Source organism: Hyla sarda, chromosome 4, assembly GCF_029499605.1.
Source record: "Hyla sarda isolate aHylSar1 chromosome 4, aHylSar1.hap1, whole genome shotgun sequence".
Classification (NCBI taxonomy): domain Eukaryota; kingdom Metazoa; phylum Chordata; class Amphibia; order Anura; family Hylidae; genus Hyla; species Hyla sarda.
In genome coordinates this window covers 55,639,459-55,652,788 of record NC_079192.1, presented here as the reverse complement: position 1 = coordinate 55,652,788, position 13,330 = coordinate 55,639,459, and the positions used below count along the sequence as shown (strand labels likewise).

At 45.8% G+C, this 13,330-nt stretch overlaps 1 protein-coding gene and 1 long non-coding RNA gene across 3 annotated transcripts in view; one reads left to right on the top strand and one right to left on the bottom strand.

Annotated features, from left to right (window-relative positions):
- The window catches only part of LOC130367957 (uncharacterized), a 112,944-nt gene that overhangs the window by 72,500 nt on the left and 27,114 nt on the right, over positions 1–13,330 (top strand). The gene's annotated exons all lie outside the window — the stretch shown is intronic.
- Positions 1,132–3,445, bottom strand: LOC130367963 (uncharacterized). The gene is made up of 3 exons (XR_008892232.1): positions 3,177–3,445; positions 2,154–2,188; positions 1,132–2,049 (listed from the first exon to the last, which is right to left on the bottom strand). It is a non-coding gene; the product is annotated as an uncharacterized LOC130367963 (long non-coding RNA).

Sequence of the window (13,330 nt, the reverse complement as noted above, 5' to 3'; positions counted from 1 at the left end):
GGTCGGCCATTTATTTGAATGGTCGTCATTTTAAGCTACATTTCCTCTCTAGTGACTTCCACACTAAACATGTTTTTTCTGGTGGTTGCTAAATCCAGATCCGAGGTGATCAGCTGATTGCTGGGGTGAAGTCTTAGAAATGGGGGGTTTATTTAAAGACAGCATTTCCATATTCCACATTACACCAGTGTAACCACAGTACACCATTGGTTTGATGTAAATGGAGTGGTCCATCCTGATTGTCCCCCTCCTCGAGCTGCTCGATACTAATGATTGTGGACATTTGTGCTTACAGGGGGATTAGGATAATGCTATTTGAGGGGAAACCTGGAGAATGTGCCTAGCTGCACATCCTCAAGTTCAGAAAGTGGTAGGAGGAGCAGAGGGGCTCCTGGGCATTGTAGTGGTCCTATCTCATGATAATGGTTCTCTTCCTAAACCCTCCTGGGGGCAATCATTCATATTGCATTTTAAAAGAGGAAGGGAACTGAAGACCCCTGGGGTAAGGGGAGAATAGGAGAGCAGGTTTCACTTAGTAATGTATACCCTCTGTATTGTGCCCCGTACACACTGATACACAATGTGAACAATATAGGAATACGCTGAATAATAAAGCTGCACATTGATTTGTGTACAGAACTGGCTGGAGTACAATACAGGCCAAGCATATGGTGAATGGAATACTTGCTGAACCCCCATGACATACACAGCGATGTGTACATGAACCTCCGCTCAGGTGAGCAATTGTATATGAACTAGGAGATACAACCTAATGGAAGCTGTACAAACAACAGCGCGTGGACATGTCCTGCCTCATATTCATGAAAACCAGCGGTGTAGCTATAGCAGGTGCAGAGGTACTAGTGGCACCCAAGCCCTGGTGGCTGAAAGGACCTAAAGGCCCCTCCACCCCATTCGAAAACACCAGAATTATATATGGCACAAGCAATGACAGTGTGGTGAGGGTGTGATGAGGGCAGATGGAATTACCCTAGGGGCAGATGGTATTAACCCCTTGTGTTCATGATGCCAGGGCGTGGTTTATCCTCTACACCACTTGAAGGAATACCACTGGATCCTGGGCTAGGCACTGGGGCAAATAATGACTCTGACGCCAAGTTACGGAACAACGGCAGCTTTACTGAGTCAGACAGATGTAACAGTCTATACAGCTTGGCTAGGCCCATAGAGGTGACCAGTGACTTCAGAGACCTGAGGGCTTGCTGGGATTTATAGTGGACTTGGACAATTTGGATGCAGGCCACGCTGACTTGAGACAGGATGACTTGGACTGACTTGACTATGACAGACTATGACTGACTTCACCCCTTCTGTAGCTTACCAGGCTTTGACTTGACCTGTGGGGCAATGGACTTGAGAATCTATGGCTGCTTGACTGACTTTAGGCCTCCTCTGGACTCCAGACACACAACTAGGAATTGACCTCACTGCAACTCAGCAAAGACTAACAGCCTAAGAAAGTAAGCTAGCACCACCCAGGGCTTATATGGGGGAGACTAGGAGGGGTCCCATAGGTCACCCTGTAGGTCACATGGTCACTGGTACCTCGCTGGGTTACAATCACATGACAACAGGTCTTAAAGGCATAACACATTTTATGTACATTACATGGTATAACATAGGCATTTAAGGAAGTAGGTAGAACACAAGAGCAGGGGGGTCCAGGGGTCACTATATGGAGACTGTCGGATAGGGCAGCTAGGGTACAGGGGTTCAACTCCTGTACTGGGCTACCACAACAGATTTTGCAATGGGGCCCAGGAACCCCCCTATGATCGCACTTGCAGCCATTTGCATCACAATGTGCCCTTCTTGTCATATATATGAGGGCAACCTGGAAAAATAGGATGCCAACCTATATCTGCACATTCTGTTAGTGGCCCCATTTACTCTAATGTCCCGAATGCATCATTGGAAGACATTGAAGGAGGACCAACACAATAGATGGAGTGGAAAAACAAGGGCAATCAGAAAGTCTTCAGAACCTTTCACTTTTTATTTCCCATTCTTTTATGTTGAGGCCTTGTGCTAAAATAGAAACAAAAGTCTAGTTTCCCCCCAAAACAGAATTTTAGAAATGTTGACACATTTAAAATTAAAAACTAAAATTTTGGGTGGAAAAGTATACAGACCCTTTGAGATGTTTCTACACCTTGACTGGCGTCACCTGTGGAAAACAGAACATAAGAAAATGTAAAAACAAAGTGAAAGGATCTGAAGTCAAAAAGCATTGTTTACAGTACTCAAAAATGCAGCTTCTGAGTCCCATTACCTACAAGTATACATGTGAAAAGTGGCGCTAATTTAGTCCACTAAAGTGAATGGAGCCTTGATCTGTAAGAGGCTGAACAACAAAAAACGTGGTCTCAAATGGCTGGAGGTGCTCAACCCCAAATGCGGCTGCGCATTTACACCGGGGGAGCAGATCCTGCCCCTGTAGCCCGCCGCTAGGGGCGATCCCCAGCACAAAAATGCATACAATGGAGGATGCCTGCAGCGGACCACAAGTGCCACAATAGAATCCTACACCAGATAGACGATGTGGATGCGTAACAACTAGAATAATACAATACAGGAATATGGGTGCACTACTGTGGTAGATGTATACAATGACATTGGCTATCCCTCAACACTGATTTTAAAATTGAGACATTTGCCAGTATATCCTTGTATGAAGGACATACCGGAGCCCGCACACCAACGCCAAGGTTTCTCAAATGGCACGGGACCTAACACTAAACCTACCTGTGCGTGATAAGCAAAACAGGGGCCAGTGGGCAATTACGGCAGCATTCGGTCGACTCACAGAGTCCTCTCAGGTACCCTCCACAGTAGTGCACTCCACAGTAGTGCACCCATATTCCTGTATTCTGTAAGAGGCTGCAGCTCTCATGTCAGGAATGACCCCCATCTCGGCCGGTGAATGGCTAAGCAGGCCATCACTTCTGTTTAGAAAGAGAGATAACTTTATAAAGTGGAGTACACCTTTAAGTATCAGTATTACAAATGTGGCTGCCATTTCATCACCTCCCTGAGCCACTTCATCACCCCCCTGAGCCACTTCATCACCTGACTGAGGCACTTCATCACCCTCCTGTGTCATTTCATTACCTACCTGTTCCATTTTTTCACCCCCTGTGCAAGATCACACATACCTGGCCTCAGAACCTCCTGTTTCTCTGTCCTGCCCCATGAGAACTGGCATCTGACAAGTAACGTCCTTCTTCTCCTCTTCATGGGCACGACTACAGGGGCGTCATTCGCCAGAAGCCCTGGCAGCCACCATTGCTCACTGACAAAGTGGCTGCAGCGCCGAATGCCAGTTTAAGATCAGGAAAAATAGGTTGTGGACATTTAAAAACAATGACCAGTGGTGGCGGCTGCTGAATTCTGGTTCAGTCCCGCATCCCATCTGCAGATTGCTGTTGACACTAATGTGTCGCAGCACACATTTTGGAAAGCATTGAGACTGATGCTCCTATAAATATGTGTTCACAGATCAACGCTAGAGAGATCACTTGTCAGTATTGTATCTATTCCACTCCATTCCTATGACAACCCCTCTGCTCCTCTACCTCAGTCATTCTGAGTTGTCATAGGCTTCATTACCTTATGTGCCACTTCATTGCCCACCATCATCATCCCCTGTGCCATTTCATCACCCCCTGTGTCATTTCATCACCCACCTACATCACCCCCTGTGCCATTTCATCACCCACCTTCATCACCCCCTATGCTATTTCATCACCCCCCTGTGCCATTTTATCACCTCCCTTGATCACCCCCTGTGCAAGATCACACACGTGGCTTCAAGTAACCATATCCACAATATAAATGAGTTGGGATGTGAACATGAATTACTTTGAAATTGTTCCATACAATGCCCCCTATGAGAAAAGGCAGGAAGTACTATTATAGGGAGACAAATGTGATGTTCTATGATGTTTAGTCAACCTCAGAAAAAATATGAAGCAAAAAAATAAAGTCTTAAAAATCTAGGTCTTCTTCTGTGACCATGGCGATCACCTACAATCTACTATATGCAACAAGTGTTCAATTCTGCAGTGCCACCACTGGAGAAATGAAGCATTACATGTTTCCTACTAAGGACTATCTCAGAAGTGCATGGATGTGTTGGTTCCTCCAGAAAGAGACACTCTTTGTAGCTGTTCTGGGCTATTAATGGAGGTCCCAAATAAGAACCCTTCCCCCTCTAACTCAAACTTCTCTAATAGGATATTGTTATTAGTTTTCTAAACCAGACAATCCCTTTAAAGTTTTTACAACACAAGGTCACCCTGACTGACACATTTCATTCACCGGTGACTGGCACAGTTTGGACTGATCTACATAATTTCATATGAGAGTTGGTCCTTACTGGAAGAGTCGACAAGTGTCAAGGAGTACAGGTCCCTCAGCAGTGGACCACAAGCTGGAGCACAAATACTTTGTGGTGGCCCAGTACAGAATATGTTATTCTGTACACCTGCCCGTCCTGTGTGGCGGCCTCCATTTAAGTGTTCCCTGGGTCCACATCCCTCCTACGGACTGTAAAGTGTTAAAAGCTCTTGAGTTCTATGCTGGTTAATTTTTTGAGGCTTTTGTCTCTTTAAATCCTTGTTGTCAAGGCCTATGTTACCAAGGAAGGTGCAAGGTGAATATGTGACTTGTTGGTGAACTATGGGATTCCTCCAAATTGCTCCCATATATACCAGGGAGGAGCCAGCCTAGTCAGTTGTTAGCTGAGATACAGCCAAGTGAAGACCTGAGCAGTTGTCTGGTGTTCCTGAGGGAGACCAAGGCCTAGTCACGCATCCACGCAGCTACTACCACTTAACCCCTGCAGGTGAAGGTCAAAGCCTGGCGGGAAGCACAAATACAGGGGACAAGTCTAGCCAAGATAGTCAAGATAGTCAAATCTGTCATATTACTAATTTCAGCGTGGGTTGCACAAGTCATTCCAAGTCCACTACAAGTCCCAGCGAGCCAATAAGCTCCCTAATGTTCACTGAGCATCTCCTTGGGCCTAAACTGAGCTGTAAAGACATTAACACCTTGTCTGCCTCAGTAAAGTGCTGTTGTTCCATGACCTTGCATCAGAGTGATTATTTATGTGGTAGCCCTTGGGCAGGGTGTATGGTAGTTGGGGGTGTTGTTTCGGTAGATGAGGGGTTACGGTTAACCCTATAGTTCGTGACGCCAGGCTGAGGGCTAGTATGCTGAGGTAATTCTCCGGCCTATCGCCGCCCTTCCCAGTAACGATAGGTGCATGTAATAAAATTACTGAAGGTCCACAAGGTTGAACTTGGATAAACTTTACTGAAAGGCTTGCGGTACATCCAATGCACAATAACAGTCTCATTCAAACAGTCTCTATATAGTTCAGTGACTGACAGTTGTTGCAGACCTTGAATTGTATTATAAGTCTCTGAATTTAGGGTTACTTTTGAAGATCCGTCCAGATTTAGGGGATAGATAAGGTCCGGTGATCTTGCAGAGTGCTTGGGGACTGATACACTCACGGTTAAGAAGAAATCAACCGTCGCCGCAAGGCTAGGGCCAAAATTCACTGATGACAGCAGCACAGATCCTTTCCTGTTAACAGCCCACGAGGAAAGAGGGCTAACAATGGCCACCGCTCCCTTATATGGGCAGGGGCGGGGTTGTTCTGATTGGTCCGAATATCTGTCACTCACCATCACAAAGAATGATGGGTGCAAAACGTCACAGGGACCTCCAAAGGTCCTTAAGCAAAAACCATAGAGTCTACCTGACCACGTGACCCGCAGGTCCTGCTACGCTCCGTACAGGTAATTAACTAACTATATACATTAGTACTATTATATTTACATAAATCCTGAATAAACTATTAGTTTAATGACTATCTAGATGAGAGGTGACAAGGGGCAAACTAGACAAAAAGGACCCCGACGTCCTAGGGACTCTGGCTATGGGGACCTATATACACAGGTACCGGATAGGATGCGATACCGGGACACCACATTTACCCCACGCCTGGTGCAGGAACCAGGGGTCCTACCTCAGGTGGTGTAAAGAATAACCACGCCCTGGTGTCACGAACACAAAGGGTTAATGCCATCTACCCTTCCAACACCCTCACCACAACTTTTGGCATCACAAACAGGATACAGGTGCGTGCCTTATACAGAATTCCCCCCCCCCCCTAGTCTGAACTGTGTCCAGTATTGCAAGAACCGCACGTCCGTGCGTCAGAAATTGCACCAGTTTTGTACGGGACTTTGTCAGTAAAAGCTATTATGCGTGCAGGCACTTGTGAAATAGAGGGGGAGGTGATGAAAAATGTATTGTCTGCCATTGTAAAAAGTATTGAAGTTGTGCCCGCCATGTGTAAAATCTGTACAGAAGCTATGCTACGTTGCAAAGTGTTTACCGTACCTGAAGGGGTTAATTGGGTCCAATGATTCCTGCATGCGCGAGCGGTCGAGGCTCCGCCCACGTCGCCCCAGCGGTGACGCCTCTTCAGCCCAGTGAGGAGGAACCAAAAGGACCGCCCTGTGTTGCACAGGGGAAGATTTTTCTGACCGGACCCGAACAGGAAGCGCCCTGGGTGCTGCGGCTCCAAGAGTTTCCGGTTGGCAAATACATAGTCCCCACTGCACCGCAACTCCTATAAGTCTTACAAATTATCCAGTGCAGTGTATACAGAGTCTCCGGCATCCTGCTCTGCCACTATCATCCTGGTATCATCCTGGTATCAGGTCTGTGACCTGTCGACCCAACAAGGAAACCATCATATGGTGCCGTGCACATCCCCTGCACCATCATATGGTGGCGTGCACGGCCCACCTGAAACTGCCAAACTGTGCACCCTTGAACAGCAATGGGCTTCAAGATTAGCTAATTACAGCTTTACCATCAAGTACAGAAGTGGCAAGTCAAACGTCAGTGCCGATGTACTGTCTCGAATGACCCCTGGCAAAGAGCCGCCTGTAGAAGACGAGTGGAAAGACGTGGCGATGCCCCCCATTTTACCAATGGTTTGTAAACCAGAATGTTGTTACCACCCTCGTGAAGGAAGAGAGCCCAGGTCAGAAAAGGTTAAGGAACACCTGTATATCTGGAAGACTCTACAGGACAAAAGTAGAGTCGGGAGAAGACCGCCTTCGTGACACCCATGGGGTTGTTTGAGTTCAAAAGTATGCCGTTTGGGCTGTGCAATGCCCCTGCTACATTCCAGCGTCTGATGGAAAGGTGCCTGGGACATTTGAAGTTCCAAAGTGTCCTGCTATATCTGGATGATGTCATTGTGTATTCCAAGTCTTACCAGGAACACCTCAGTCATCTGTCAGACGTCTTTCAAGTCCTGGTCAAACATGAACTGAAGATCAAGCGATCAAAGTGTCACTTTCTCAAGTCCATTACCTGGGCCACGTTGTCAGTGCAGAGGGAGTTCAGCCAAATCCTGAAAAGGTGAATGCTGTCAAGGACTGGCCCACACCACACATGGTGAAAGATGTCAAGAGCTTCCTGGGATTCGCCGGCTACTACTGCTGTTTTATCCCACACTTTGCCCAAATTGCAAAACCCCTTACAGCTCTCCTGTGGGGAATAGCGAAGGAGAATTACAATGGAAGACTACCTATTGATTGGGCCGAAGAGCAAAAGACAGCATTTCAAGCTCGCAAGCGTCTGCTGACACAGCCACCCATCTTGGTATATCCAGATTGCAGTCAGCCATTCGTGCTATATACTGATGCCGGTTTTGAAGGCCTAGGAGCTGTCCTATCCCAAGTCCAAGATGGCCAAAAGAAAGTGATTGACTACGCCAGTCGAAATCTGCGAGGGGCAGAGAAGAACGATACCATTTACAGTTCGTTCAAGTTGGAACTTCTCGCCCTGTTATTGGCCGGGACAGAATAATTCAAAGATTATTTGGCTGCTATGCCATTTACTATCTACATGGATAACAATCCTTTGGCCCACCTGAAACTGCCAAATTCCTTGAACAGCAATGGGCTTCAAGATTAGCTAATTACAGCTTTACCCTCAAGTGCAGCAGCGGCAAGTCAAACTTCAATGTCGATGTACTGTCTCGAATGACCCCTGGCAATAAGCCGCCTGTAGAAGACGAGTGGAAAGACGTGGCGATGCCCCCCCATTTTACCATTGGTTTGTAAACCAGAATGTTGTTACCACCCTCGTGAACGGAGAGCCCAGGTCAGAAAAGGTTAAGGAACACCTGTATATCTGGAAGACTCTACAGGACAAAAGTCGAGTCATGGGGGATCTGTTGGGACTACCTTCTGGCAAAAAAGGTACCAACCCGTCTACACCAGGCCCATTGTGACTACAAGCTGAAGAGTCTGTGGCGACAGAGGAAGCGACTGTTTGTGCACAAAGGACTGTTGTAGCGCAATTCTTTGGATCCGGTCTCCGGTGATCGACCTCATCAGATTCTGGTTCCCCGAAGAGACACGGCGATAGTCCTCAACGCATTTCATGACCAGTCGGGACACTTTGGAGTCCACAAGACCAAAGCCACTGTTCAAGTTCAAGCTCCCATCAAAGAAGTACCTGCCAAACTTTCAGATTTACCTCCAGATCCTGATCCTCAAGAGGTGGTGTTGCACAGGTCTCAGCGGTCTACTCAAGGTCAACTGCCCGCTACGTATAGAGAGTAAACCAGTCATATGTACATAATAGTCAATAGTATAAATGTACTATCACGTCAGTATTGTATAGTCATAAAAACTTATATTTACTGCTTAATTTTGTGTACAGAAAGTAGTCAAGTAAAGTATTGAGATAGGACTGTTACCTTATAGTCAGTATACCTATATATACTCAGTCCATGTCAGTCTATAAAATGTATTGTGTCTTATACTAATTGTTTTCCTGTCCACAGTGCACAGGACTTTTTTGAGTGGCCACAGAAAGTACCTGATAAACTGAACCAGCACATAAGGTGGAAAAATATTGTATATATGCTATTGTTGTCTACTGTAAAATATGTAAAGTCAGTATAATTGTTAATCGGTTGTTACAGGGAGAAGTAGCAAAATATGGCGATGAGCCCCGTTAGAACAGGTATCTGGGTAGAAAGCCTCAGGCAGCCCAATCTGCCCCAACACAGTTAGGAGGGCAAGTAACCCCACACAAACTACTTGTTGGTTGCATCCCAGTTCAAATACCCCGTCTATATATATGAGTATGTCAGGACATTCAGTGATAATGCCACATTAACTCTATCCCTGTTACCAGCCCTGTGAAGGACATTGGAGCAATACCCCAGGAACAGTTTTTGTTCATTCCTACTATTGTGTGGCCCCAGTGGTCACTTCATGTCATCCGCCCTCCAGGACAATACGCTGATGACGGCTTCTTTTAAGAGGGGGAGTTTGTGGTGGCCCAGTACAGAATATGTTATTCTGTACACCTGCCTATCCTGTGTGGTGGCCTCATTTCAGTGTTTCCTGGGTCCACATCCCTCCTACGGACTGTAAAGTGTTAAAAGCGCTTATGTTATATGCTGGTTAATCTTTTGAGGCATTTGTCTCTTTAAATCCTTGTTGTCAAGGCCTATGTTACCAAGGAAGGTGCAAGGTGAACAGGTGTCTTGTTGTTGACCTATAAGATTCCTCCAAATTGCTCCCATATATACCAGGGAGGAGCTAGCCTAGTCAGTTGTTAGCTGAGGTACAGCCAAGTGAAGACCTGAGCAGTTGTCTGGTGTTCTTGAGGGAGATCAAGGCCTAGTCACGCAGCTACTACCAGTTAACCCCTGCAGGTGAAAGTCAAAGCCTGGCGGGAAGCACAAATACAGGGGACAAGTCTAGCTAAGATAGACTAATCTGTCATATTACTAATTTCAGCGTGGGTTGCACAAGTCATTCCAAGTCCACTACAAGTCCCAGCGAGCCAATAAGCTCCCTAATGTTCACTGAACATTTCCTTGGGCCTAAACTGAGCTGTAAAGACGTTAACACCTTGTCTGCCTCAGTAAAGTGCTGTTGTTCCATGACCTTGCATTGGAGTGATTATGTACCCCATGCCTGGCGCAGGAACCTGGGGTCCTACCTCAGGTAGTGTAGAGGATAACCACGCCCTGGCGTCACGAACACAAAGGGTTAATGCCATCTGCCCTAAGGGTTAACAACATCTGCCCTTCCAACACCCTCACCACATTTTTGTCCAGAAGATTACCCCCTGTGGACAATGACATGGCTGAAGGACTCGGACACCATTAGGAGGTGATGTGTCCTAGGGAGACACGTACTGGGATCAGACATAGGCTAAAACTAATTATAGGGCAACGCAAAGAGTGAGGAATGGGGGAACGGTAATGGGTCCCTACCCAGTGTTGCACATTGGGATAGATGTAACGGTAGGATATATATATATATATATATATATATATATATAATGGTCTACCACCTCATGTGGTACTATATCCATTCACCCAGAGTATACAGACATGTCATGATGGGACAACACTGGCCTATTTTTTGGCTCCAAGTTGCAGGAAGTGTGGCAGAAACTTGGACACCGAGCTAACACTTGGCTGATTCCTTCTGTTCATATGAAAATATCAGCGTGGCAGGACAGGTCTATGTAAGAGAAGAATCACCAGCACGCCATTGTTTATGTGTAAATGTCACATTTACAGGTTGGATCCATGAGAACAGTAGCACGTATTGTGACTCTCACCGAACACTTCTGTAGATATGTATATACAGCTTATGACCTAAAGCTGCCTTACAATGTGATCACACTGTGTCTGTAGTGGGTATGTGGTGTAGGTCCTGGGAAAGCTCCCACATTGACCAGATATATGGCAGTAGATCGTACTTTTTGGGGCATCAGAATAGTTTTTTTTACTGTATACAATAGCATTGTTGACTGTTATTCTATACAGAGGCAACCAATAAAAAAAACATAATAATACATACATTTTCTACAATGGACCCTATGGGTGACATGTGCCTACAAAGAGTCATACATGTGATGACAACACAGCCTTAGATGTTAGCATTGGTCAATTTTGGCATGCAAATGTATCATGGGAGTTGAAATACAGCACCCATAGAAATCTATATGACCATATTTTCATGTTTCCATGGTCTATATGACCGTATGTTTTCATATAGAATCTATGAAAAATATTGTAATCAATCCAGTGTTACCCAACCAGGGTACCTCCAGCTATTGCAAAACTACAACTACCAGCATGTTCTGACACTTGCAACAGAACTTGGATCAGTGTTTTCCAACAAGGGAGCCTTCAGCTGTTGCAAAACTACAACTTTCAGCATGCCCGGACAGCCAAAGGCTGTCCGGGCATGCTGAAAGTTGTAGTTTTGCAACAGCTGGAGGCACCTTGGTTGGTTAATAGTCGGTCAATCGAATGCCATATCATGGAGGTACAGTATATGTACAGTCATGGCCGTAAATATTGGCACCCCTGAAATTTTTCAAGAAAATGAAGTATTTCTCACAGAAAAGGATTGCAGTAACACATGTTTTGCTATACACATGTTTATTTCCTTTGTGTGTATTGGAACTAAACCAAAAAAAGGGAGGGAAAAAAAAAGCAAATTGGATATAATAAAATCACCAAACTCCAAAAATGGTCTGGACAAAATGATTGGCACCCTTAACTTAATATTTGGTTGCACACTCTTTGTAAACAATAACTGAAATCAGTCACTTCCTATAACCATCAATAAGCTTCTTACACCTCTCAGCCGGAATGTTGGACCACTCTTCCTTTGCAAACTGCTCCAGGTCTCCCTTATTGGAAGGCGCCTTTTCCAAACCAACAACAATTTTAAGATCTCTCCACAGGTGTTCAATGGGATTTAGATCTCGACTCATTGCTGCCACTTCACCCTTCTGGGTCTCCTGCCATAGCGTTTCATTTAATTTAAATGTCGACGGATAGTTCGTTACTGACACTGATGCTCCCTGAGCCTGCAGGACAGCTTGAATATCTTTGGAACTTGTTTGGGGCTGCTTATCCACCATCCGGATTATCCTTCGTTGACACCTTTCATCAATTTTTCTCTTCCGTCCATGTCCAGGGAGATTAGCTACAGTGCCATGGGTTGCAAACTTCTTGATAAAGTTGCACACTGTGGACAAAGGCAAATCTAGATCTCTAGAGATGGACTTTTAACCTTGAGATTGTTAATGTTTTTCCACAATTTTGGTTCTCAAGTCCTCAGACAGTTCCTCTTTCTGTTGTCCATGGTTAATGTGGCACACACAGACACACAATGTAAAGACTAAGTGAACTTTTCTCCTTTTTATCTGCTTTCAGGTGTGATTTTTATATTGCCCACACCTGTTACTTACCCCAGGTTGAGTTTAAAGGAGCATCACATGCTTGAAACAATCTTATTTTTCCATAATTTTGAAAGGGTGCCAATAATTTTGTCCAGACCATTTTTGGAGTTTGTTGTGACATTATGTTCAATTTGCTTTTTTTCCTCCCTTTTTTGGTTTTGTTCCAATACAGACAAAGGGAATAATCATGTATAGCAAAACATGTGTTACTGCAATCCTTTTCTGTGAGAAATACTTCATTTTCTAGAAAAATTTCAGGGGTGCCAACATTTACAGCCATCACTGTATATGCTACTAGGGCAGGATGGCGTTCCTACAATTCTGTAATATAGAATGATAGGGACTTTGTGTGCCCCTGTAAGGCTTTGCCAAGTCCATGATCCCTAACTGGGACTGTAAGGCCACCATCAGAGGGTTACAGCCAGTAGCCCAGTAAGGGGCCCAAGCTCCCAAGGGGGCCCGGCCCGCTGCACCCCCTGCAGTAGCTTGAGGGCAGGAGTCCCGACACACATACAGATCAGGCCCGTCGCTACAGGACAGGCAAATCTAGCAATTGCTTGGGGCCCCGAGCTGGCTGGGGGGCCCCGAGCACAGCCAGTGCTTGCCCGTCCTGTAGCGACGGGGCAATTCCCCCCATCACCAGGGCCGGATTAACAATCGTGCTCTTGGAGTTTGAGCTCCGGGTCTGAGGGAACCCAGTCAAACAAGAGGGCCCCCGAATGTCTGACATTTTTTTTTTAAAGTAAACTAATTTGCATCTTTTGAGTTCTTCTCACCTCACCACAATCATGCTCCCCCCACCCCCGCTGCACTTGGTATCTTCCCTCAGCCCCAGACTCTTCTCTCAGCCTTCAGAGCAAGAGGAGGGGGAGGAGAGAGCTGTGAGGAAAGGAGACCGCAGAGGCTGTACAACATGGGGCCTGACTACAGTAGGTGTCCCTGGATATATATATGTGTATAAGCGTGTGTGTGTGGATATATA